The sequence below is a fragment of the Ranitomeya variabilis genome, chromosome 2 (assembly GCF_051348905.1).
Source record: "Ranitomeya variabilis isolate aRanVar5 chromosome 2, aRanVar5.hap1, whole genome shotgun sequence".
Classification (NCBI taxonomy): domain Eukaryota; kingdom Metazoa; phylum Chordata; class Amphibia; order Anura; family Dendrobatidae; genus Ranitomeya; species Ranitomeya variabilis.
In genome coordinates, this window is record NC_135233.1 from 80,262,246 (window position 1) to 80,289,800 (window position 27,555).

The 27,555-nt window shown below is 49.3% G+C and overlaps 1 long non-coding RNA gene across 1 annotated transcript in view; it reads right to left on the minus strand.

The window, feature by feature from the left end:
* The window catches only part of LOC143809117 (uncharacterized), a 28,372-nt gene extending 1,046 nt beyond the window's left edge, over window positions 1-27,326 (minus strand). The window contains exons 1-2 of the long non-coding RNA XR_013222077.1: window positions 27,293-27,326; window positions 612-773 (exon numbers count right to left, since the gene is read on the minus strand). This is a non-coding gene — a long non-coding RNA (uncharacterized LOC143809117). The remainder of the gene's footprint in view (window positions 1-611; window positions 774-27,292) is intronic.
* Between the last annotated feature and the right edge of the window lie 229 nt (window positions 27,327-27,555).

Genomic DNA, 27,555 nt, shown 5'->3' on the forward strand with positions numbered 1-27,555 from the left:
AGATTCGTTGCTGGAGGTGTATTTTTCTTTGTCTTATTTACTCCTTCCTATATTTGTATTTATTTTGCCCTGCACATTTACAGTGTATTCCTGAGTGACCGCGGCGTGGTGTGTATATTTTCCTTTATCCTTGTCTGTGCTAACTGTGGGTATTGGGGAATAACATCTTCACTGGGTGGCGGGCGGAGGTTTCAGCCTAGGGCTGAGCTCAGGAGACAGGGTGAGGTTCGAGGCCTGGACATGCACACCTTCAGTGTAAACTCCAGGTAGAGGGTCAGTCAGGATTTCCCTAGTCTGAGGGAAACTGCAGGGGCCCGGGTTATTAGCTCTCGCTCACTTAGTCTCTCCCTGACATCATCACACTAATGTCTAACGCAAAAATAAAAAAATAACAAAATTCATATATTTCACTATGCAGTCACTATTACATCATGTGACCAGTTCAACCAGACAACTTTGGTGAAAAGTCCTTTTTAAACTTCAACTCAATAACATATTGTTATACAAGCCAAATGTTTATTTTATGCAAGCAAAGAAAGTTAGATTACCAGCTGTTTTGGTGGGTGATGTCAGTAATCTTTTCTATCAGGGTCAAGGCAAAATTAACTTACTGTCAGGGGCGGTGACCGCGTCCTCATCTGGGTCCATGTTGATTATTTCATCACCGGCATCAGGCATAGGGATCATGGTGCTTTTGAGGATTTCTCTCTTTTCCACCATGGGTCCGGGAGGAGAAACATCATTTTCAATATTTAGTGTATTCTCATGTTTTCCTGTAACAGAAACCACAGAAATCAGTATTTTGATAATAAACACTTATCTATGCTTCCCATAGATTATTACCTCTACGTCTACGGACCTTTTACCGACAAGATTCTTTAAGAGATGATTTTTACAAGGTTGTTTTTCTTTTCATTGCATTTCTAATTTATTTTCGGAAGGGGAGATAAAACAGAAACGCAAAAAGGGAAAACCTCAATGTTGTGAAGGGATTAAAAATGGGTTTTACTCAATCTCTCCTCACAAAACTATATCTCAATGTACTCCGCTTCCTCTGCTCTCTAATATGGAACCTTCATTTTAAACTGTATTTTCTTGATGACAGGTTCTCTTTAAAGAAGACTATTCACCACAAATGTTTCTTGTTGAACTGGACACATGATGTAATATTGGCAGTAAAGTGGAATAAAACTTTTTAAAAAATTTGCCTCAGTTAATTTGATAATTAGTAATCAAAATTAGTGATGAGTAGTGTTGAGCATTCCGATACCGCAAGTATCGGGTATCGGCCGATACTTGCGGTATCGGAATTCCGATACCGGGATTCCGATACCGGGATTCCGATACTTGCCGCGTATCGGATACCGGAATCGGAAGTTCCAAGATTCAAAATGCAGAAATTCAGCCAATGAGAATGATTCCAAGTGTGGGCACATCCTGTTTAGCATGGAGGGCATGAAACTACTGGCAAGGCTGTGATTGGCTGCTGAAATGATGTCATGATGCAGTTTAACCCCTTCATGACCTTGCCGTTTTTTGCAATTCTGACCAGTGTCCCTTTATGAGGTAATAACTCAGGAACGCTTCAACGGATCCTAGCGATTCTGAGATTGTTTTTTCGTGACATATTGGGCTTCATGTTAGTGGTAAATTTAGGTCGATAATTTCTGAGTTTATTTGTGAAAAAAACGGAAATTTGGCAAAAATTTTGAAAATTTCGCAATTTTCACATTTTGAATTTGTATTCTGTTAAACCAGAGAGTTATGTGACACAAAATAGTTAATAAATAACATTTCCCACATGTCTACTTTACATCAGCACAATTTTGGAAACAAATTTTTTTTTTGCTAGGAAGTTATAAGGGTTAAAATTTGACCAGTGATTTCTCATTTTTACAACAAAATTTACAAAACCATTTTTTTTAGGGACCACCTCACATTTGAAGTCAGTTTGAGGGTTCTATATGGCTGAAAATACCCAAAAGTGACACCATTCTAAAAACTGCACCCCTCAAGGTGCTCAAAACCACATTCAAGAAGTTTATTAACCCTTCAGGTGTTTCACAGCAGCAGAAGCAACATGGAAGTAAAAAATGAACATTTAACTTTTTAGTCACAAAAATGATCTTTTAGCAACAATTTTTTATTTTCCCAAGGGTAAAAGGAGAAACTGGACCACGAACTTTGTTGTCCAATTTGTCCTGAGTACGCTGATACCTCATATGTGGGTGTAAACCACTGTTTGGGCGCACGGCAGGGCTCGGAAGGGAAGGAGCGCCATTTGACTTTTTGAATGAAAAATTGGCTCCAATCTTTAGCGGACACCATGTCGCGTTTGGAGAGCCCCCGTGTGCCTAAACATTGGAGCTCCCCCACAAGTGACCACATTTTGGAAACTAGACCCCCCCAAGGAACTTATCTAGAAGCATAGTGACCACTTTAAACCCCCAGGTGCTTCACAAATTGATCCGTAAAAATGAAAAAGTACTTTTTTTTCACAAAAAAATTATTTTAGCCTCAATTTTTTCATTTTCACATGGGCAACAGGATAAAATGGATCCTAAATTTTGTTGGGCAATTTCTCCTGAGTACACCAATACCTCACATGTGGGGGTAAACCACTGTTTGAGCACATGGTAAGGCTCGGAAGGGAAGGAGCGCCATTTGACTTTTTGAATGAAAAATTATCTCCATCGTTAGCGGACACCATGTCGCGTTTGGAAAGCCCCTGTGTGCCTAAACATTGGAGCTCCTCCACAAGTGACCCCATTTTGGAAACTAGACCCCCCAAGGAACTCATCTAGAGGCATAGTGAGCACTTTAAACCCCCAGGTGCTTCACAAATTGATCCGCAAAAATGAAAAAGTACTTTTTTTTCACACAAAATTTCTTTTAGCCTCAATTCTTTCATTTTCACATGGGCAACAGGATAAAATGGATCCTAAAATTTGTTGCGCAATTTCTCCTTAGTATGCCGATACCTCATATGTGGGGGTAAACCACTGTTTGGGTGCACGGCAAGGCTCGGAAAGGGAGGCGTGCCATTTGACTTTTTGAATGGAAAATTAGCTCCAATCGTTAGCGGACACCATGTCGCGTTTGGAGAGCCCCTGTGTGCCTAAACATTGAAGCTCCCCTACAAGTGACCCCATTTTGGAAATTAGACCCCCCAAGGAACTTATCTAGATGCATAGTGAGCACTTATAACCCCCAGGTGCTTCACAGAAGTTTATAACGCAGAGCCGTGAAAATAAAAAAATAATTTTTCTTTCCTCAAAAATGATTTTTAGCCCAGAATTTTTTATTTTCCCAAGGGTAATAGGAGAAATTGGATGCCAAATGTTGTTGTCCAGTTTGTCCTGAGTACGATGATACCCCATATGTGGGGGTAAACCACTGTTTGGGCGCACGGCAGGGCTCGGAAGGGAAGGCACGCCATTTGGCTTTTTGAATGGAAAATTAGCTCCAATCATTAGCGGACACCATGTCGCGTTTGGAGAGCCCCTGTGTGCCTAAACATTGGAGCTCCCGCACAAGTGACCCCATTTTGGAAACTAGACCTCCCAAGGAACTAATCTAGATGTGTGGTGAGCACTTTGAACCCCCAAGTGCTTCACAGAAGTTTATAACGCAGAGCCATGAAAATAAAAAATAATTTTTCTTTTCTGAAAAATGATTTTTTAGCCCACAATTTTTTATTTTCCCAAGGGTAACAGGAGAAATTGGACCCCAAAAGTTGTTGTCCAGTTTCTCCTGAGTACGCTGATACCGCATATGTGGGGGTAAACCACTGTTTTGGCACACGTCGGGGTTCGGAAGGGAAGTAGTGACGTTTTGAAATGCAGACTTTGATGGAATGCTCTGCGGGCATCAGGTTGCGTTTGCAGAGCCCCTGACGTGCCTAAACAGTAAGAACTCCCCACAAGTGACTCCATTTTGGAAACTAGACCCCCAAGGGAACTTATCTAGATGTGTAGTGAGCACTTTGAACCCCCAAGTGCTTCACAGAAGTTTATAACGCAGAGCCGTGAAAATAATAAATGTGTTTCCTTTCCTCAAAAATATTTTTTTAGCCCAGAATTTTTTATTTTTGCAAGAGTATCAGGAGAAATTGGACCCCAAAAGTTGTTTTCCAGTTTCTCCTGAGTACGCTGATACCCCATATGTGGGGGTAAACCACTGTTTGGGCACATGCCGGGGCTCGGAAGGGAAGTAGTGATGTTTTGGAATGCAGACTTTGATGGAATGGTCTGCGGGCATCATGTTACGTTTGCAGAGCCCCTGATATGCCTAAACAGTAGAAACCCCCCACAAGTGACCCCATTTTGGAAACTAGACCCCCCAAGGAACTTATCTAGATGTGTGGTGAGCACGTTCAACCCCCAAGTGCTTCACAGAAGTTTACAACGCAGAGCCGTGAAAATAAAAAATCATTTTTCTTTCCTCAAAAAAGATGTTTTAGCAAGCAATTTTTTATTTTCACAAGGGTAACAGGAGAATTTGGACCCCAATATTTGTTGCCCAGTTTGTTGTGAGTACGCTGATACCCCATATGTGGGGGTAAACCACTGTTTGGGCACACGTCAGGGCTCGGAAGGGAAGTAGTGACATTTGAAATGCAGACTTTGATGGAATGGTCTGCGGGCGTCACATTGCATTTGCAGAGCCCCTGATGTGCCTAAACAGAAACACCCCACAAGTGACCCCATTTTGGAAACTAGACCCCCGAAGGAACTTATCTAGATGTGTGGTGAGCACTTTCAACCCCCAAGTGCTTCACAGAAGTTTATAATGAAGAGCCGTGAAAATAAAAAATAATTGTTCTTTCCTCAAAAATTATGTTTTAGCAAGTAATTTTTTATTTTTGCAAGGGTAACAGGAGAAATTGGACCCCAACAGTTGTTGCCCAGTTTGTCCTGAGTACGCTGGTACCCCAAATGTGGGGGTAAACCACTGTTTGGGCGCACGTCGGGGCTTGGAAGGGCGGGAGCACCATTTGACTTTTTGAACGCAAGATTGGCTGGAATCAATGGTGGCGCCATGTTGCGTTTGGAGACCCCTGATGTGCCTAAACAGTGGAAACCCCTCAATTCTAACTTCAACACTAACCCCAACACACCCCTAATCCTAATCCCAACTGTAGCCATAACCCTAATCACAACCCTAACCCCAACACACCCCTAACCACAACCCTAACCGCAACACAACCGTAACCCTAATTCCAACCCTAATCCTAACCCTAATCCCAACTGTAACCCTAATCCCAACCCTAACCACAACTGTAACCCCAACACACCCCTAACCCTATCCGTAACCCTAACCACAAGCCTAATCTTAACCCTATTTCAAACCCTAGCCCTAATTCCAACCCTAACTCTAATTCCAACCCTAACCCTAAGGCTATGTGCCCACGTTGCGGATTCGTGTGAGATTTTTCCGCACGATTTTTGAAAAATCTGCAGGTAAAAGGCACTGCGTTTTGCCTGCGGATTTACAGCAGATTTCCAGTGTTTTTTTGTGCGGATTTCACCTGCGTATTCCTATTGAGGAACAGGTGTAAAACGCTGCGGAATCTGCACAAAGAATTGACATGCTGCGGAAAATACAATGCAGCGTTTCTGCACGGAATTTTCCGCACCATGGGCACAGCGGATTTGGTTTTCCTTAGGTGTACATGGTACTGTAAACCTGATGGAAAACTGCTTCGAATTCGCAGCGGCCAATCCGCTGCAGATCCGCGGCCAATCCGCTGCCAATCTGCTGGGGATCCGCGGCCAATCCGCTGCCGATCCGCTGCAGATCCGCGGCCGATCCGCTGCGGATCCGCTGCCGATCCGCTGCGGATCCGCGGCCGATCCGCTGCGGATCCGCGGCCGATCCGCTGCGGATCCGCGGCCGATCCGCTGCCGATCCGCGGCCGATCCGCTGCCGATCCGCTGCGGATCCGCGGCCGATCCGCTGCCGATCCCCTGCGGATCCGCTGCGGATCCGCTGCCGATCCGCGGCCGATCCGCTGCGGATCCGCGGCCGATCCGCTGCGGATCCGCGGCCGATCCGCTCTGTGTGCACATGCCATAACCCTACCCCTAACCCTACCCCTAACCCTACCCCTAACCCTACCCCTAGTTCTAACCCTAGTTCTAACCCTAACCCTAGTGGAAAAAGAAAAAAAAATATTTTCTTTATTTTATTATTGTCCCTACCTATGGGGGTGATAAAGGGGGGGGTTTATTTATTATTTTTTTATTTTGATCGCTGTGGTAGAACCTACCACAGCGATCAAAATGTACTTGTAACGAATCTGCCAGCCGGCAGATTCGGCGGGCGCACTGAGCATGCGCCCGCCATCTTGGAAGATGGCGGCGCCCAGGGAGAAGACGGACCGACTTCGGGAGGATCGGTAAGTATGAGGGGGTGGTGGGGGGGTGGATCGGAGCACAGGGGGGGGATCGGAGGACGGGGGGGAGCGGACAGGAGCACGGGGGAGCGAACAGGAGCACGGGGGAGCGAACAGGGGGACGGAGGGGGGTACCGGACAGAACGGAGGACTGGGGAGGAGATCGGGGGCGGTGGGGGGGGGCCAGAACATGATTTCCAGCCATGGCAGATGCTATTGCAGCATCGGCCATGGCTGGATTGCAATATTTCACCATTTTCATAGGTGAAATATTGCAAATTGCTCTGATTGGCTGTTGCACTTTCAACAGCCAATCAGAGCGATCGTAGCCACGTGGGGGCAAAGCCACCCCCCCTAGGCTGAAGTACAACTCCCCCTCTCCCTGCAGATCGGGTAAAATAGGAATTAACCCTTTCACCCGATCTGCAGGGATGCGATCATTCCATGACGCCACATAGGCGTCATGGGTCGGGAAGGGGTTAAAAGTCGCTGGCGCCATTTTGCGATCACTCTGCTGTGAATTCAGTTAGTGACATGTTGTGAAATTGGATTCTGGGCTCCCCCGGTGGCCACTTGTGGAATTGAACTTGTGTGCATCATCCTCTCTGTTCACCTGCTCCTATCAGGATGTGGGAGTCGCTATATAACCTTGCTCCTCTGTCAGTTTCATGCCGGTCAACAATGTAATCAGAAGCCTTTCTGTGCATGTTCCTGCTACTAGACAACTCCCAGCTAAGTTGGACTTTTGTCCTTGTGTGTTTTTGCATTTTGTTCCTGTTCACAGCTGCTGTTTCGTTACTGTGTCTGGAAAGCTCTTGTGAGCAGAAATTGCCACTCTGGTGTTATGAGTTAATGCTAGAGTCTTAAAGTAATTTCTGGATGGTGTTTTGATAGGGTTTTCTGCTGACCATGAAAGTGCCCTTTCTGTCTTCCTGCTATCTAGTAAGTGGACCTCGATTTTGCTAAACCTATTTTCATACTACGTTTGTCATTTCATCTAAAATCACCGCCAATATATGTGGGGGCCTCTGTCTGCCTTTTGGGAAAATTTCTCTAGAGGTGAGCCAGGACTGTCTTTTCCTCTGCTAGGATTAGGTAGTTCTCCGGCTGGCGCTGGGCATCTAGGGATAAAAAAACGTAGGCATGCTACCCGGCCACTTCTAGTTGTGCGGCAGGTTTAGTTCATGGTCAGTATAGTTTCCATCTTCCAAGAGCTAGTTCTCATATATGCTGGGCTATGTTCTCTCGCCATTGAGAATCATGACAGTTTGACCGGCCCAAAAAAGGGTTAAATTACTGGCTGAGAAAGGAGAGAAAAAAGAAGTCTGCTACAATTTTTTTTTTTTTTTTTTCCTCTAGTTCTGAGTGTGCTCTTAATTGAATCACTTGCTAGTCTGCCTATACTGCAGCCTTCCTCTCTTTCTCTCCTTCTAATCCTTGAATGGCTCTGTGTTCACCTGTTTCAAATGGATCTTCAGAGTGTAGCTACAGGTTTGAATAATCTCGCCACAAAGGTACAAAATTTGCAAGATTTTGTTGTTCATGCACCTATGTCTGAGCCTAGAATTCCTTTGCCTGAATTCTTCTCGGGGAATAGATCTCAATTTCAAAATTTTAAAAATAATTGCAAATTGTTTTTGTCCCTGAAGTCTCGCTCTGCCGGAGACCCTGCACAGCAGGTCAGGATTGTAATTTCCTTGCTCCGGGGCGACCCTCAAGACTGGGCTTTTGCATTGGCACCAGGGGATCCTGCGTTGCTCAATGTGGATGCGTTTTTTCTGGCCTTGGGGTTGCTTTATGAGGAACCTCATTTAGAGCTTCAGGCGGAAAAGGCCTTGATGTCCTTGTCTCAGGGGCAAGATGAAGCTGAAATATACTGCCAAAATTTCCGCAAATGGTCTGTGCTTACTCAGTGGAATGAGTGCGCCCTGGCGGCGATTTTCAGAGAAGGTCTCTCTGATGCCATTAAGGATGTTATGGTGGGGTTCCCTGTGCCTGCGAGTCTGAATGAGTCTATGACGATGGCTATTCAGATCGATAGGCGTCTGCGGGAGCGCAAACCTGTGCACCATTTGGCGGTGTCTACTGAGAAAACGCCAGAAAATATGCAATGTGATAGAATTCTGTCCAGAAGCGAGCGGCAGAATTTTAGACGAAAAAATGGGTTGTGCTTCTATTGTGGTGATTCAACTCATGTTATATCAGCATGCTTTAAGCGTACTAAGAAGCCTGACAAGTCTGTTTCAATTAGCACTTTACAGTCTAAGTTTATTCTATCTGTGACCCTGATTTGTTCTTTGTCATCTATTACCGCGGACGCCTATGTCGACTCTGGCGCTGCTTTGAGTCTTATGGATTGGTCCTTTGCCAAACGCTGTGGGTATGATTTGGAGCCATTGGAGGCTCCGATACCTCTGAAAGGGATTGACTCCACCCCATTGGCTAGTAATAAACCACAATACTGGACACAAGTGACTATGCGTGTTAATCCGGATCACCAGGAGGTTATTCGCTTTCTGGTGCTGTATAATCTACATGATGTTTTGGTGCTGGGATTGCCATGGCTGCAATCTCATAACCCAGTCCTCGACTGGAGAGCTATGTCTGTGTTAAGCTGGGGATGTAAAGGAACTCATGGGGACGTACCTTTGGTTTCCATTTCATCATCTATTCCCTCTGAGATTCCTGAATTCTTGTCTGACTTTCGTGACGTTTTTGAAGAACCCAAGGTTGGTTCACTACCTCCGCACCGGGAGTGCGATTGTGCCATAGACTTGATCCCGGGTAGTAAATACCCTAAGGGTCATTTATTTAATCTGTCTGTGCCTGAACACGCTGCTATGCGAGAATATATAAAGGAGTCCTTGGAAAAGGGACATATTCGTCCTTCGTCATCTCCCTTAGGAGCCGGTTTTTTCTTTGTGTCTAAGAAGGACGGCTCTTTGAGGCCGTGTATTGATTATCGACTTTTGAATAAAATCACGGTTAAATATCAATATCCGTTACCACTGCTTACTGATTTGTTTGCTCGTATAAAGGGGGCCAAGTGGTTCTCTAAGATTGATCTCCGTGGGGCGTATAATTTGGTGCGAATCAAGCAGGGGGATGAGTGGAAAACCGCATTTAATACGCCCGAGGGCCATTTTGAGTATTTGGTGATGCCTTTTGGTCTTTCAAATGCCCCTTCAGTCTTCCAGTCCTTTATGCATGACATTTTCCGCGATTATTTGGATAAGTTTGTGATTGTGTATCTGGATGATATTCTGATTTTTTCGGATGACTGGGACTCTCATGTCCAGCAGGTCAGGAGGGTTTTTCAGGTTTTGCGGTCTAATTCCTTGTGTGTGAAGGGTTCTAAGTGTGTTTTTGGGGTTCAAAAGATTTCCTTCTTGGGATACATTTTTTCCCCCTCTTCCATCGAGATGGATCCTGTCAAGGTTCAGGCTATTGGTGATTGGACGCAACCCTCTTCTCTTAAGAGTCTTCAGAAATTTTTGGGCTTTGCTAACTTTTATCGTCGATTTATTGCTGGTTTTTCTGATGTTGTAAAACCATTGACTGATTTGACTAAGAAGGGTGCTGATGTTGCTGATTGGTCCCCTGATGCTGTGGAGGCCTTTCGGGAGCTCAAGCGCCGCTTTTCTTCCGCCCCAGTGTTGCGTCAGCCTGATGTTGCTCTTCCTTTTCAGGTTGAGGTCGACGCTTCTGAAATCGGAGCTGGGGCGGTGTTGTCGCAGAGAAGTTCCGACTGCTCCGTGATGAGACCTTGTGCTTTTTTTTCCCGTAAATTTTCGCCCGCCGAGCGGAATTATGATATTGGGAATCGGGAGCTTTTGGCCATGAAGTGGGCTTTTGAGGAGTGGCGTCACTGGCTTGAGGGGGCCAGACATCAGGTGGTGGTATTGACTGACCACAAAAATTTAATTTACCTTGAGTCTGCCAGGCGCCTGAATCCTAGACAGGCGCGCTGGTCGTTGTTTTTCTCTCGGTTTAATTTTGTGGTGTCTTACCTACCGGGTTCTAAGAATGTTAAGGCGGATGCCCTTTCTAGGAGTTTTGAGCCTGACTCCCCTGGTAATTCTGAGCCCACAGGTATCCTTAAAGATGGAGTGATATTGTCTGCCGTTTCTCCAGACCTGCGGCGGGCCTTGCAGGAGTTTCAGGCGGATAGACCTGATCGTTGCCCACCTGGTAGACTGTTTGTTCCTGATGATTGGACCAGTAGAGTCATCTCTGAGGTTCATTCTTCTGCGTTGGCAGGTCATCCTGGAATCTTTGGTACCAGGGATTTGGTGGCAAGGTCCTTCTGGTGGCCTTCCCTGTCACGAGATGTGCGAGGCTTTGTGCAGTCTTGTGACGTTTGTGCTCGGGCCAAGCCTTGTTGTTCTCGGGCTAGTGGATTGTTGTTACCCTTGCCTATCCCGAAGAGGCCTTGGACGCACATCTCGATGGATTTTATTTCGGATCTGCCTGTTTCTCAGAAGATGTCTGTCATCTGGGTGGTGTGTGACCGTTTCTCTAAGATGGTCCATCTGGTTCCCTTGCCTAAGTTGCCTTCTTCTTCCGAGTTGGTTCCTCTGTTTTTTCAAAATGTTGTTCGTTTGCATGGTATTCCGGAGAATATCGTTTCTGACAGAGGGACCCAATTCGTGTCTAGATTTTGGCGGGCATTCTGTGCTAGGATGGGCATAGATTTGTCTTTTTCGTCTGCTTTCCATCCTCAGACTAATGGCCAGACCGAGCGGACTAATCAGACCTTGGAGACATATTTGAGGTGTTTTGTGTCTGCGGATCAGGATGATTGGGTTGCTTTTTTGCCTTTGGCGGAGTTCGCCCTCAATAATCGGGCCAGCTCTGCCACTTTGGTGTCCCCGTTTTTCTGTAATTCGGGGTTTCATCCTCGATTTTCCTCCGGTCAAGTGGAATCTTCGGATTGTCCTGGAGTGGATGCTGTGGTGGAGAGGTTGCATCGGATTTGGGGGCAGGTGGTGGACAATTTGAAGTTGTCCCAGGAGAAGACTCAGCTTTTTGCCAACCGCCGTCGTCGTGTTGGTCCTCGGCTTTGTGTTGGGGACTTGGTGTGGTTGTCTTCTCGTTTTGTCCCTATGAGGGTTTCTTCTCCTAAGTTTAAGCCTCGGTTCATCGGCCCGTACAAGATATTGGAGATTCTTAACCCTGTGTCCTTCCGTTTGGACCTCCCTGCATCCTTTTCGATTCATAATGTTTTTCATCGGTCATTGTTGCGCAGGTATGAGGTACCGGCTGTGCCTTCCGTTGAGCCTCCTGCTCCGGTGTTGGTTGAGGGTGAGTTGGAGTACGTTGTGGAAAAGATCTTAGACTCTCGTGTTTCCAGACGGAAACTCCAGTATCTGGTCAAATGGAAGGGATACGGTCAGGAGGATAATTCTTGGGTCACTGCCTCTGATGTTCATGCCTCCGATCTTGTCCGTGCCTTTCATAGGGCTCATCCTGATCGCCCTGGTGGTTCTGGTGAGGGTTCGGTGCCCCCTCCTTGAGGGGGGGGTACTGTTGTGAAATTGGATTCTGGGCTCCCCCGGTGGCCACTTGTGGAATTGAACTTGTGTGCATCATCCTCTCTGTTCACCTGCTCCTATCAGGATGTGGGAGTCGCTATATAACCTTGCTCCTCTGTCAGTTTCATGCCGGTCAACAATGTAATCAGAAGCCTTTCTGTGCATGTTCCTGCTACTAGACAACTCCCAGCTAAGTTGGACTTTTGTCCTTGTGTGTTTTTGCATTTTGTTCCTGTTCACAGCTGCTGTTTCGTTACTGTGTCTGGAAAGCTCTTGTGAGCAGAAATTGCCACTCTGGTGTTATGAGTTAATGCTAGAGTCTTAAAGTAATTTCTGGATGGTGTTTTGATAGGGTTTTCTGCTGACCATGAAAGTGCCCTTTCTGTCTTCCTGCTATCTAGTAAGTGGACCTCGATTTTGCTAAACCTATTTTCATACTACGTTTGTCATTTCATCTAAAATCACCGCCAATATATGTGGGGGCCTCTGTCTGCCTTTTGGGAAAATTTCTCTAGAGGTGAGCCAGGACTGTCTTTTCCTCTGCTAGGATTAGGTAGTTCTCCGGCTGGCGCTGGGCATCTAGGGATAAAAAAACGTAGGCATGCTACCCGGCCACTTCTAGTTGTGCGGCAGGTTTAGTTCATGGTCAGTATAGTTTCCATCTTCCAAGAGCTAGTTCTCATATATGCTGGGCTATGTTCTCTCGCCATTGAGAATCATGACAGTGACAGGACGCTGTTTGCTGACTGAGGGACAGTTTAGAGATAGCGATTTGCTTCTTTGTGCTTTCCAAAGGCTAATTTAGCAACCGCTGTGTTCACCTACTATTCACCTTGCTTTTGCCTTGTAGCGCTGTTTTCACAGCGATCTGCAAGGTCTGTGTGTGTGTGTGTGTGAGTGCAGCCCACTCTCTAGTCTGAGTGCAGCCACATAGGCCATCCATAGCTGGTTGTATTCAGTTCAGGGAGGGTGGTTTATTGCCTCATACTGTTCTTTTTTTTTTTTTTTTCAAGTAGTGTAGTTTGCTGCTAATTTATTCAAAAAAATCCTATTAGTGTCTTTCCACCCGTCTCCAGCTAATTTGTGGAAAAACACTACATAGGATAACGTAGAGGAGGGTTTTTGGGCCTTGCAGCGCCGTTTACGGCTGTCTGCACGGTCTCCGTGTGACTGCAGCTCGCCCTGTAGTCTGTGAGCAGCCATAGCCTGGTTGTCTCCAGCTCAGGGTTGTTCACTGCGTCATACCGCCAAATCAATTTTCATTTTGTTTTAAGTAGTGCAGGCTGCTGCACATTTTTTCAAAAAATTCCTATTAGTGTCTTTCCACCCGTCTCCAGCTAATTTGTGGAAAAACACTACATAGGATAACGTAGAGGAGGGTTTTTGGGCCTTGCAGCGCCGTTTACGGCTGTCTGCACGGTCTCCGTGTGACTGCAGCTCGCCCTGTAGTCTGTGAGCAGCCATAGCCTGGTTGTCTCCAGCTCAGGGTTCTTCACTGCGTCATACCGCCAAATCAATTTTCATTTTGTTTTAAGTAGTGCAGGCTGCTGCACATTTTTTCCAAAAAATCCTATTAGTGTCTTTCCACCCGTCTCCAGCTAACTTGTGGAAAAACACTACATAGGATAACGTAGAGGAGGGTTTTTGGGCCTTGCAGCGCCGTTTACGTCTGTCTGCACGGTCTCCGTGTGACTGCAGCTCTATCCGTTGTCAGTTCAGCCCCCAAAAAATAAATAAATAATAAAGTTCACCAAACACACCAGTTACACCACTTTACATTTGTGTAGGCCACATTAGCTCATATTAAAGTCTAGTCCACACTTTAGAAAATTAGTGTTTCTTATACCTGTTAGGAGGAGTTGCTCAGGAATAAGCACACAAAGCCGTTAGTACTTTTCTGCTTATCTTTATCAGTCAACCAAGATGAAGAAGGCAGTGAGTAAGGCACGTGGGCGTGGGTGCAGAGCAGGGAGGGGACGTGGGGATTCTGTGCCTGCTGCGGGCACCGGTGACTCATCAGCACCCACTTTCACCAGGCAACAGTCGTTCATGCGCAGCTTTGTGTCAGAGCGCCGTACACCGCTGCTGCGTGAAGACCAAATTGAAGCCGTTGTCGGATGGATGGCAGCTAATGCATCAACTTCAATTAGTGCCACATCCTCTCAGACACAGAGCACTGGAGAGCAGCCATCTGTCTCTTCACCACCTGCCAAATTGCCCAGGCAGACAGAGAGCCCAGGACAGGAGCCGTCTCTACTTCTGTTCTCTGAATCTCTTGGCTTGGAAACAGGGGGCCAGCCAAGCAGCATTGGAGAAATGGAAGAAGAGGCAGGGTGCAGTGATGCCCAACAGCTTTTTCTCTCTTCCTCTGAAGAGGCGGGTGGGCCAGTGGCTCCGGTCACCACATCGCAGGCCGCATCAGCTGATGATGACACTCAGGTGCCACTTACTGGTGCGTGCTCTGCTGCTGAGACTACCCAGGAGGAGCAGTTGGGGGCAGAGGGTAGTGTAGATGATGAGGTCCTTGACCCATCTTGGCGTGAGGGACAGGAAGGTGGTGGGAGCAGCTCTGAGGAAGAGATTCCCCGTACGGCCCAAAGAGGGAGAGGGAGGGGGAAGACTGCGGATCCTGCAGCCTCCGCTTTGGCACCCGTTAGGAGCATGTCTCTTCCAAAAGCCAAAAAGGGCGCTCCCAAGACTTGCAGTGCCTGGTCCTTTTTTGACACAGTTGCAGATGACATTTGCTATGTCAGATGCAAGGTGTGTCATCAAAAAGTCAAAAGAGGGAAAAATGTCAGCAGCCTCAATACCTCCAACATGTGGAAACATGTGCGCACCAGGCACCCGGCGTTGTTAGAAAAACACACTGAAGAGCTAGGCCAACCAACAGCGGCAGGTACCACCTCTTCAGCTCGTGTTGCCTCTTCCTCCAGCTCACACGCAGCTGGTTCGGCTTCCTCCCAGGATCGCCGTGGAAGAACCTCTGGCCCTGTTGTCCAGAGACCCGCTGTAATTCCACCCGCAGCACCACTTTCCCAGTCATCCACACACTCCCAGCCCAGTCTACAGCCATCGGTAGTACAGGCATGGGAGAAAAGGCGGCCTTTCTCGTCAAACCACCCACGAGCACAGGCTCTGACTGCAGGCATTGCCAAACTTCTGTCACTGGAAATGCTGTCATTCAGGCTGGTGGAGACTGACAGCTTCCGTGACTTGATGTCATTGGCAGTCCCACAGTACAATGTGCCCAGCCGCTTTTACTTCAGCAGGCAAGCCGTCCCTGCCCTGCACAAGCATGTGGAGGGACACATAAAACACGCGCTACTGAACGCCGTCAGTAGCAAGGTCCACCTCACCACCGATGCGTGGACCAGTCAACATGGACAGGGGCGATACCTTTCCCTCACTGCCCAATGGGTTAATGTCGTTGAGCCGGGTACAGACCGTGCGAGTGGCGCAGGACGTGTCCTGCCCACTCCAAGGATTGCAGGAATCCATTCTGTACGCATTGACTCCTCCTCTTACACCAGTTCCTCAGAATCATCGCTGCAGGAGCCGTCACAGTCCACCTCCACATGGACCTGTGATGAACGTGTACCTGTTATGACCGACATGAGCACAGCCGTGGCCAAACGTCAACAGGCCGTCTTGAAATTAATTTTTTTGGGGAATCGTAGCCACACAGCGCAGGAGCTCTGGAATGCCATCAAGCAGGAGAGCGATGTGTGGTTTGTGCCAGCGAATCTCCAGCCAGGCATGGTAGTGTGTGATAATGGCCGAAATCTGGTGGCAGCTCTGGGCCTCGGCAACCTCACTCACATCCCATGTCTGGCACATGTGCTCAATTTGGTCGTGCAGAGCTTTTTGAGGGAATATCCGGATCTTGATGCACTGCTGCACAAGGTCCGCCTAGAGTGTGCTCACTTGCGGCGTTCCAGCACGGCAAAAGCGCGCATTGCGGCTCTGCAGCGCCGACACCGCCTGCCGGAACATCGCATCATATGTGACCTACCTACCAGGTGGAATTCCACGTTACATATGTTGGAGCGGTTGTGTGAGCAGCAGCAAGCTGTAATGGAGTACCAGCTGCTTCAGGCGCAAAGAAGTCGCACTCAGCGCCGTACAGACTTCACAACCACAGAGTGGGCCACTATGAATGACGTCTGCCAGGTTTTGCGTCCCTTTGATTATTCCACGCGGATGGCGAGTGCAGATGATGCACTAGTCAGCATGACTGTCCCCCTTATCTGCCTGCTTGAAAAATCACTGCAAGCGCTAAGGGATGATGTTGTGGAAGAGGTGGAGGATGAGGATTCACCATTTCCATCATCTTCTGGACAGTCAGCGCCACGTGGTTCCTCACAAACGCTTAGGCAGGGGACAGTTTGTGAGGAGGATGAGGAGGAGTCAATGGAGGAGGAAGACATCCGTCCAGAGGAGGGAGTTACCGAATTGTCCAGTACTCAGTGTGTACAGCGAGGGTGGGGTGATGACGAGCGGGCAGAGATCACGCCTCCAGCAGGGGACAGCGTTTCTTGGGCAGTTGGCAGTCTGCAGCACATGGTGGATTACATGCTGCAGTGCCTGAGAAACGACCGCCGCATCGCCCACATTCTCAACATGTCTGATTATTGGGTGTTCACCCTCCTCGATCCTCGCTACCGGGACAACGTAGAAAGCCTCATCACACCGTTGAACCGGGAGCGAAAAATGCGGGAGTACCAAGACACACTGGTCAATTCCATCATCTTCTCCATTCCAACTGAGAGAAGTGCTGCTAGTGCATTCCAAAGCAGCTCAGTGCGTCCAGGCAGTGGTGGAGGCTCTGCACAAAGAGGGAGCAGAAGCAGTGCCTCTGCCCAAGGCAAGACCAGTATGGCCCAACTGTGGCACAGTTTTCTGTGCCCCCCACAAAAGTCTACACCATCACAGACGGCTCCAGTCAGCAGGAGGCAACGGTTCCGTCAGATGGTGACAGACTACATGTCTTGCCCTCTTGCTGTACTCCCAGACGGCTCTTCCCCTTTCAAGTTTTGGGTCTCAAAGCTGGATACATGGCCAGAGCTAAGCCAGTATGCATTGGAGGTGCTGGCTTGCCCTGCGGCCAGTGTATTATCGGAACGTGTCTTTAGTGCTGCAGGTGGTGTACTAACTGACCGTCGCATGCGACTATCCTCCGATAACGTTGACCGGCTTACTTTCCTGAAAATGAACAAGGCCTGGATCTCGCAGGAATTTGCCACTCCTCCTCCTGATTAAATAATTAGGTCACTGTATACGTTATCCAGGTCTCCTGTTGTGTTCATCTTTCTACCACCTGAACTTAAATTCCTGGGCTCCAACACCGCCAGTTGAGGCTCAGAAGTGCCGTCTGCACAGTCAAAACATACGACCCAGTGTTCTTGGGTTTCAGTAACGTCAGCTGATCCCCAGCTGTGTAGCTGGCAATGTGTCATGCGACCGCCACGCTGACACAACAACTGAAATGTAAGGGAATCTGTCCCCCCCCCCCCAAGGCGTTTGTTACTGAAAGAGCCTCCTTGTGCAGCAGTAATGCTGCACAAGGAAAAGGTAGCTATTTTGGTTTAGCTCCTTGCACACGCAGAACTTAACACTTATAAAATGTGTCCACTGATACCGTAAAACCGTCCCGGAGGTGGGACTTTCCTTCGTAATATGACGCAGCACAGCCGTCATTCCTCCCCCCCCGGCGCCGCGCCCCGGCTCCTCAGCGTTGTTTGATTCCGTCCCGGAGCCTGCGCTGTTATGTTATCCCGTGGCCAGGCACACTTAGCGCTGCCCGTCTTCTGGCATCATTTGGTGTCAGGATGGCTGCGCCTGTGCGGCCGCGCTGACCGAGGGCCCGCCTCGCAGTGTCTTCTGATTTAATCCCACTGGGGGCCTGGGATCCATGGACATGCGCAGTGCATATCTGAACCTCCACCTCTCTCTCATCTCCCTACGGCTTCTTCAGACTGTTCGGTGTCAGCTGGTCCCTAATAGCATGCCACGGCCGTGACACCGCACAGTCTTAAGAAGCCGTAGGGAGGGGAGTGAGAGGCGAGGATATGCACTGCGCATGGCCATGGATCCCAGGCCCCCAGTGGGATAAAATCAGAAGACACTGCGAGGCGGGCTCTCGGCCAGCGCGGCCGCACAGGCGCAGCCAGCCTGACACCAAATGATGTCAGAAGATGGGCTGCGCTAAGTGTGCCTGGCCAAGGGATAACATAACAGCGCAGGCTCCGGGACGGAATCAAACTACGCTGAGGAGCCGGGGCGCGGCGCCCGGGGGGGAGGAATGACGGCTGTGCTGCGTCATATTACGAAGGAAAGTCCCACCTCCGGGACGGTTTCACGGTTTCAGGGGACACATTTTATAAGTGTTTAGTTCTGTGTTTGCAAGGAGCATGATGAAAAGAGCCACCTTTTCCTTTTGCATCTTTTGTGCTGCACAAGCTGGCTCTTTCAGCTACAAACGCCTTGGGGGGGGGGGTTAAAGGTTCCCTTTCGACTTTCTCAGGCTTCGGCCTACATTGTGTTCCTCTGCTTTTCCACCTGTCCCTGGGCTCCAACACCGCTAGTTGTTGCCTGGTAGTGCTGTACGCACAGTCAACAGTCCCTCCTGTGTTATTGGGGTTCAGTAACGTCAGCTGTTCCCCTGCTGTGTGTGTGGCAATCCCTCCTACCTCCTCCACCTCCTCCTCCTCCACCTGTCCCTGGGCTCCAACACCGCTAGTTGTTGCCTGGTAGTGCTGTACGCACAGTCAACAGTCCCTCCTCTGTTATTGGGGTTCAGTAACGTCAGCTGTTCCCCTGCTGTGTGTGTGGCAATCCCTCCTCCACCTCCTCCTCCTCCACCTGTCCCTGGGCTCCAACACCGCTAGTTGTTGCCTGGTAGTGCTGTACGCACAGTCAACAGTCCCTCCTCTGTTATTGGGGTTCAGTAACGTCAGCTGTTCCCCTGCTGTGTGTGTGGCAATCCCTCCTCCACCTCCTCCTCCTCCACCTGTCCCTGGGCTCCAACACCGCTAGTTGTTGCCTGGTAGTGCTGTACGCACAGTCAACAGTCCCTCCTGTGTTATTGGGGTTCAGTAACGTCAGCTGTTCCCCTGCTGTGTGTGTGGCAATCCCTCCTACCTCCTCCACCTCCTCCTCCTCCACCTGTCCCTGGGCTCCAACACCGCTAGTTGTTGCCTGGTAGTGCTGTACGCACAGTCAACAGTCCCTCCTCTATTATTGGGGTTCAGTAACGTCAGCTGTTCCCCTGCTGTGTGTGTGGCAATCCCTCCTCCACCTCCTCCTCCTCCACCTGTCCCTGGGCTCCAACACCGCTAGTTGTTGCCTGGTAGTGCTGTACGCACAGTCAACAGTCCCTCCTCTGTTATTGGGGTTCAGTAACGTCAGCTGTTCCCCTGCTGTGTGTGTGGCAATCCCTCCTCCACCTCCTCCTCCTCCACCTGTCCCTGGGCTCCAACACCGCTAGTTGTTGCCTGGTAGTGCTGTACGCACAGTCAACAGTCCCTCCTCTGTTATTGGGGTTCAGTAACGTCAGCTGTTCCCCTGCTGTGTGTGTGGAAATCCCTCCTCCACCTCCTCCTCCTCCACCTGTCCCTGGGCTCCAACACCGCTAGTTGTTGCCTGGTAGTGCTGTACGCACAGTCAACAGTCCCTCCTCTGTTATTGGGGTTCAGTAACGTCAGCTGTTCCCCTGCTGTGTGTGTGGCAATCCCTCCTCCACCTCCTCCTCCTCCACCTGTCCCTGGGCTCCAACACCGCTAGTTGTTGCCTGGTAGTGCTGTACGCACAGTCAACAGTCCCTCCTCTGTTATTGGGGTTCAGTAACGTCAGCTGTTCCCCTGCTGTGTGTGTGGCAATCCCTCCACCTCCTCCTCCTCCACCTGTCCCTGGGCTCCAACACCGCTAGTTGTTGCCTGGTAGTGCTGTACGCACAGTCCCAACAGTTCCTCCTCTGTTATTGGGGTTCAGTAACGTCAGCTGTTCCCCTGCTGTGTGTGTGGCAATCCCTCCTCCACCTCCTCCTCCTCCACCTGTCCCTGGGCTCCAACACCGCTAGTTGTTGCCTGGTAGTGCTGTACGCACAGTCCCAACAGTCCCTCCTCTGTTATTGGGGTTCAGTAACGTCAGCTGTTCCCCTGCTGTGTGTGTGGCAATCCCTCCTACCTCCTCCACCTCCTCCTCCTCCACCTGTCCCTGGGCTCCAACACCGCTAGTTGTTGCCTGGTAGTGCTGTACGCACAGTCAACAGTCCCTCCTCTGTTATTGGGGTTCAGTAACGTCAGCTGTTCCCCTGCTGTGTGTGTGGCAATCCCTCCTCCACCTCCTCCTCCTCCACCTGTCCCTGGGCTCCAACACCGCTAGTTATTGCCTGGTAGTGCTGTACGCACAGTCAACAGTCCCTCCTCTGTTATTGGGGTTCAGTAACGTCAGCTGTTCCCCTGCTGTGTGTGTGGCAATCCCTCCTACCTCCTCCTACCTCCTCCTCCTCCACCTGTCCCTGGGCTACAACACCGCTAGTTGCCGTCCAGAAGTGCTGTACGCACAGAGCCAAACACCTCGCCAATGTGTTAGTGGGGTTCAGCACCGCCAGCTGTTCCCCTGCTGTGTATACGGCAACGTGTACTGCGACCGCCACGCAGGCACAACAAGTTAAATTTAAGGGAACCTGTCACCCCCCCCAGGCGTTTGTTACTGAAGGAGCCACCTTGTGCAGCAGTAATGATGCAAAGGGAAAAAGTGCCTCTTTTCGTGGTGCTCCTTGCACATGCTGAACCTAACACTTATGAAAAGTGTCCCCTCCTACCGTGATACCGTCCGGTAGGTGGAACTTTCCTTTGTGATGTGACGCAGCACAGCCGTCATTCTTACCCCCTTGGCGCCGTGCGCCGCCTCCTCAGCGTTGTTTGAATCAGTCCCGGAGCCTGCGCTGTTAGGTTAGCCCTTGGCCATGCACACATTTTGCGCTGCCCGTCTTCTGACATCATTTGGTGTCAGGCTGGCTGCGCCTGTGCGGCCGCGCTGGCCGAGATCCCGCCTCGTACTGTCTTCTGATTTCATCCCACTGGGGGCCTGAGATCCATGGACATGCGCAGTGCATATCTGAACCTCCACCTCTCACTCATCTCCCTACGGCTTCTTCAAACTGTGCGGTGTCAGCTGGTCCCTAATAGCATGCCACGGCCGTGACACCGCACAGTCTGAAGAAGCCGTAGGGAGGGGAGTGAGAGGCGAGGATATGCACTGCGCATGGCCACGGATCTCAGGCCCCCAGTGGGATGAAATCAGAAGACAGTACGAGGCGGGATCTCGGCCAGCGCGGCCGCACAGGCGCAGCCAGCCTGACACCAAATGATGTCAGAAGACGGGCAGCGCAAAATTTGTGCATGGCCAAGGGCTAACCTAACAGCGCAGGCTCCGGGACTGATTCAAACAACGCTGAGGAGGCGGCGCACGGCGCCAAGGGGGTAAGAATGACGGCTGTGCTGCGTCACATCACAAAGGAAAGTTCCACCTACCGGACGGTATCACGGTAGGAGGGGACACTTTTCATAAGTGTTAGGTTCAGCATGTGCAAGGACCATAATTAAAAGAGCTAAGTTTACCTTTTCCAGCATTAGTGCTGTACACGATGGCTCTTTCAGCTACAAACGCCTGGGGGGGGTTAAAGTTTCCCTTTCAACTTGCTCCAGTGCAGGCTTTGGCCTACACTCTGCTCCCTCTCCTCCTCCTGCTGACCCTGGGCTCCAACACCGCCAGTTAGGGCCCGGTACTGCTAGCTGCACAGAGAAAAACACCAGCCAATGTGTCAGTGGGGTTCAGCACCGCCAGCTGTTCCCCTGCTGTGTAGCCGGCATCGTGTCCTGCAAAAGCCACGCAGACACAAGAACTGAAATTGAAGTAAACCTGTCCCCCCTCCCCCAGGTGTTTCTACGTTTTACAGCCACCTTGTACGACAGTAATGCTGCATGTGTGCAAGGTGGCTCAGAAACTTAGTCTCCTTGCCCATGGGGAACTGAACACGTCTAAAATGAGTCCTCTGCGACCATTAAAACGTCCCTCAGGTGTGATTTTCCTTTGTATTGACACGCAACAAGCTCCTTGGTAGCGCTGCCCGTCTTCTGGCATCATTGTTTGGCTGCCTGCGCCTCTGCGGCCGCCTTGCCCCACACAACGCCCCTCGGTGTCTTATTAATTTGGACTGCGAGGGTGTGATTGATGGGCATGAACGGTGCATTTCTTCGCCTGTCCCTCATCTCCTTCCGCCTTCTTCAGACTGTGCGGCTTCATGGCCGTGGCATGCGATAAGGGATCAGCTGACGCCGCATAGTCTGAAGCGGGTGTAAGAAACCAAGCGAGAGGCGAACATATGTACTGCACCAGGCCATGAATCCCAGCCCCGCAGTGTTTTAACAATGTTAAGACACTGCGGGGCTGGGATTCATGGTCATCGCAAACCGCAACGGCCGACATTACATGATGTCAGAGGATGGGCAGCGCTAACAGCGCAAGGCCAAGGGATAACACGACAGCGCAGACTCCTGTGCAACAAATAACGATGCTCAGGAGGCCGCGCCAAGCACCAAGGTGGCATTTTTGCCAGCTGTACTGCGTCTCTTTACGAAGGGAACTCACGCCTCAAAATCAGTTTGACTGTGTAAGGGCCTAAATGTTATACGTGTTCCTTTCAGCGTGTGCAAGGAGCAAAATTAAAAGAGCAACCTTTGACTTGTGCGGCACTACTGCTGCATAAGCTGTGGCTCTTCTAGTTTGTAACCCCTGAGGGGGGGTTAAAGGTTACCTTTGAAATCAGTTCAATTAGGCTTCGGCCTACACTCTGCTCCACCGGCAGAGCCCGGGCTCCAACAACGCTAGTTGCTGTCCGGAAGTGCTGGCTGCACAGAGCCAAACACCTCGCCAATGTGTCAGTGGGGTTCAGCACCGCCAGCTGTTCCCCTGCTGTGTAGCCGGCAACGTGTCCTGCGACCGCCACGCAGGCACAACAGACCCAAAGCTGCCGCCACTGCAGGCTTCGGCCTACACTCCCCTCCCCCTTGCTCCTCCTCCTGCTCCTCCTCCTGCTGACCCCGGGCTCTAACACCGCCAGTTGGGGCCCGGTACTGCTAGCTGCACAGAGAAAAACACCAGCCAATGTGTCAGTGGGGTCCAGCACCGCCAGCTGTTCCCCTGCTGTGTAGCCGGCATCGTGTCCTGCAAAAGCCACGCAGACACAAGAACTGAAATTGAAGGGAACCTGTCCCCCCTCCCCCAGGCGTTTGTACGTTTTACAGCCACCTCGTACAGCGGTAATGCTGCATGTGTGCAAGGTGGCTCATAAACGTATTCTCCTCGCACATGTGGAACTGAAAACACGTCTAAAATGTGTCCTCTGTGTGACCATTTAACCGTCCCGGTGGTGTGACTTTCCTTTGTAATGACACGCTGCAACCCCCTTGGTAGCGCTGCCCGTCTTCTGGCATCATTCTTTGGCTGCCTGCGCCTCTGCGGCCGCCCTGACCCACACAACGCCCCTCGGTGTCTTATTTATTGGGACTGCGAGGGTGTGATTGATGGGCATGAGCAGTGCATATCTTCGCCTGTTGTCACTCATCTCCTTCCGCCTTCTTCAGACTGTGCGGCTTCATGGCCGTGGCATGCGATAAGGGATCAGCTGACGCCGCACAGTCTGAAGCGGGTGTAAGGACCCGAGTGCGAGAGGCCAACATATGTGCTGCGCCAGGCCATGAATCCCAGCCCCGCAGTGTTTTAACAATGTTAAGACACTGCGGGGCTGGGATTCATGGTCATCGCGAACCGCACCGGCCGACATTAAATGAGGTCAGAAGATGGGCAGCGCTAACAGCGCTAGGCCGGGGGATAACACGACAGCGCAGACTCCTGTACAGCAAATAACAACGCTCAGGAGGCTGCACCCAGCACCAAGGTGGGATTCTTGACATCTGTGCTGCGTCTCATTACAAAGGGAACTCGCGCCTCCAACACAGTTTGACTGTATAAAGGGCTAAATGTTATACGTGTTTCATTCGGCGTGTGCAAGGAGCAAAATTAAAAGAGCAACCTTTGACTTGTGCGGCACTACTGCTGCATAAGCTGTGGCTCTTCTAGTTTGTAACCCCTGAGGGGGGGGTTAAAGGTTACCTTTGAAATCGGTTCAATTAGGCTTCGGCCTACACTCTGCTCCACCGGCAGAGCCCGGGCTCCAACAACGCTAGTTGCTGTCCGGAAGTGCTGGCTGCACAGAGCCAAACACCTCGCCAATGTGTCAGTGGGGTTCAGCACCGCCAGCTGTTCCCCTGCTGTGCAGCCGGCATCGTGTCCTGCAAAAGCCACGCAGACACTTGCTCTTGTACCTTCTGCTCCCCATCCTGGTTCCAGTACTGTCAGCTGGTTCTGGGCAGAGCCTTTGGCTTAGGTGCCTCCCTCTGGGTATCCGAGTTCCACCAACGTCAGGTGGTCCTTGGTAGTGCTTTCAGGCACGGGTACCTCCTGCTTAGTAACCGGGTTCCAGTAACGTCAGCTGGTCCTCGGTAGTTCCATTGGCTCTTGGACCTTCGGCTACCCATCCGGGTTCCAGCACCGTCAGCTGGTTCTCGGCAGTGTCTTTTGCTCTTGTACCTTCTGCTCCCCATACTGGTTCCAGTACCGTCAGCTGGTTCCGGGCAGAGCCTTTGGCTTAGGTGCCTCCCTCTGGGTATCCGAGTTCCACCAACGTCAGGTGGTCCTTGGTAGTGCTTTCAGGCACGGGTACCTCCTGCTTAGTAACCGGGTTCCAGTAACGTCAGCTGGTCCTCGGTAGTTCCATTGGCTCTTGGACCTTCGGCTACCCATCCGGGTTCCAGCACCGTCAGCTGGTTCTCGGCAGTGTCTTTTGCTCTTGTACCTTCTGCTCCCCATCCTGGTTCCAGTACCGTCAGCTGGTTCCGGGCAGAGCCTTTGGCTTAGGTGCCTCCCTCTGGGTATCCGAGTTCCACCAACGTCAGGTGGTCCTTGGTAGTGCTTTCAGGCACGGGTACCTCCTGCTTAGTAACCGGGTTCCAGTAACGTCAGCTGGTCCTCGGTAGTTCCATTGGCTCTTGGACCTTCGGGTAGCCATCCGAGTTCCAGTTCCATCAGCTGGTTCTCGGCATTTTCTCAGCCTTCTTGTACCTTCTGCTACATTTCCAAGTTCAAGAGACTAAACACGATGACCCGGAAGACCACCCCTAAGATGACGACGACACCAGAGACGACAACCACCGTGATGACGACGACCCTGGAGACGATGACCCTGAAGACCACCCCGATGACGACGACCCCGGAGACGACGACCCTGGAGACGACGACGACCTGGAAGACCGAGAAGCAGAAGAACAAGAGGCTGCAGAACAAAGAGCAGAAGAACATTAAGCATAACACTAAATATCAGAGCAAAAAATATTATCTAAATTATAAGCAGAAGAAGACTAAGCAGTGTATGGGGGTGAGTCCGTTCCTCCTCGTGGTGCCCCTGGATAAAGCCTGATGCTGCAGGCCAAACTGAACGCGGACAAATGTAACTGTTTTGTGACAGGCAGAACGGAAGGTGTAATCTTCAAACTTTTATAGATAACAACTACGGGAATGCCTGTCACAAATAAGAATATGATGAAGAAGTAGAATATGATGAAGATAATAGTAAAATAAAAAGAATATGAACAATGTAACCAAAAAAATAATAGGTAGAAGATGAAGAAGAAGATGAATAAGGTGAAGAAGTTGATGTCAAAGAAGCTGATGATGAGGATAATGAAGAAGAAAGTGTGGGAGAAGTAAAAAAGAAGGTGAAGGGCGTGGAAGTAGTGAAACATCAATATCTGACAAAATAAAAAAAAAATTAACATAGTCAAAATCTTTCTACCGCCGAACGTCATAAAAAAAAACAAAATCCTGCTATTCTATTACATTGGGCTAAACCTCTGTGCCTTTAATGTCTCCGCCACGTCCCCCAATACAGCCTACATTATTCTTAGTTGTTTTCCTTCATGTAGAATTAACCTACAAGGAAAGAAAGGGTTTATTTTAATTCCGATATTTTCGTCCCATTGACTTGCATTGGGATCGGGTATCGGTATCGGATTAGATCCGATACTTTGACGGTATCGGCCGATACTTTCCGATACCGATACTTTCCGATATCGGAAGGTATCGCTCAACACTACTCATCACTAATCAAAATACTTGTTACTAAGGTAACTTTTGTGAAATCAGAGTTGGAATTTCCAGAAAGTTTTCACTGGGGGTGTACTTCTTTTCCCTCTATGACACTGGCCACATCTAGAATATGAGATCCAGTTTTAGGCTGCACATTTAAAAAAGGATATTCAGAAATTAGAGTCAGTTCAAAGGTGGGAAATTAGATAATTACATGGGATGGAAGGCCTCTCATATGATAAGAGGTGGAAAAGTTGGGTTTTTACATGATATTTCCTTAACATATATAAATGTATGTGTGGTCAATACAAAGGTTTAGCATATGACTTATTCCTTTCAAGGATCATACTTTTGACTAGGGGGCACTCATTACCGATGGAAGAAAGACGATAACTGCAGCTAAATAGGAAAGGGTTCTTTACAGTTAGAGCAGTCAGACTTTGGAATGCCGACCACAAGAGGTAGTAATGGCAGACACTATAGCAGCTTTTAAGAAAGACGTGGTTGATTTCCTCATTACACATAACGTGGCTTATAGTTCATTTAGTGACAAAATGCTTAATTGGTGGAGAAAGGTTGAACTTGATGGGCCTAGGTCTTTTTCAACCTATGAAGAAAAGCATACGCAACAAGCAACACATCAGAAAAGGAACACAGCCCCACTATAGCTTAAAGCAGGTTTCTCAATGTGTGAGATGTGAGGATACAGCCCTAATCTCCTGGTCTAACCTTCGGCATGAGTCAGTGGGGAGGCAGAGGCAGCACAACTGAGTTTATCTGTGTCACATTACAAACCCTTCTATTAACTTTCATCCTTATTTGATAGTACAGTCACCATCTCTGCTGTCCTGCCTTTCCCCCACACTGTCTGTCCAGAGATTTATCAGTCATCACACTAATGTCTAATGCAAAATTAAAAAAAATAACAAAATAATTGTATTTCACTCTGCAGTCACTATTACATCATGTGACCAGTTCAACCAGAAAACTTAGGGGTAAAAGTCCTCTTTAAACTGCAAATCAATAACATATTGTTATAAAGTGTTTCTTTTATGCAAGCAAAGAAAGTTAAAATAACAGCTGTTTTGGTTTTTTTGGGGGGTGGGTGATGTCAGCAATCTTTTCTATCAGGGTTGAGACAAAATTAACTTACTGTCAGAGGCAATGACCACGTCCTCATCTGGGCCCATAATGATTACTTCATCACCGGCATCAGGCATAGGGATCATGGTGTTTTTGAGGATATCTCTCTTTTCGTCATGCTGTCCTGTATTGTAGAATATTGAAATTAGTATTAAAAGCTTCCCACACAAAAGCTTCCATATGTTTAATGAAAAAAAAAAAATTAAACATGGGCTCAGTGGTTAGCACTAACGTCTTACAGCACTGAGGTCCTTGGCTAAAATTCCACCATGG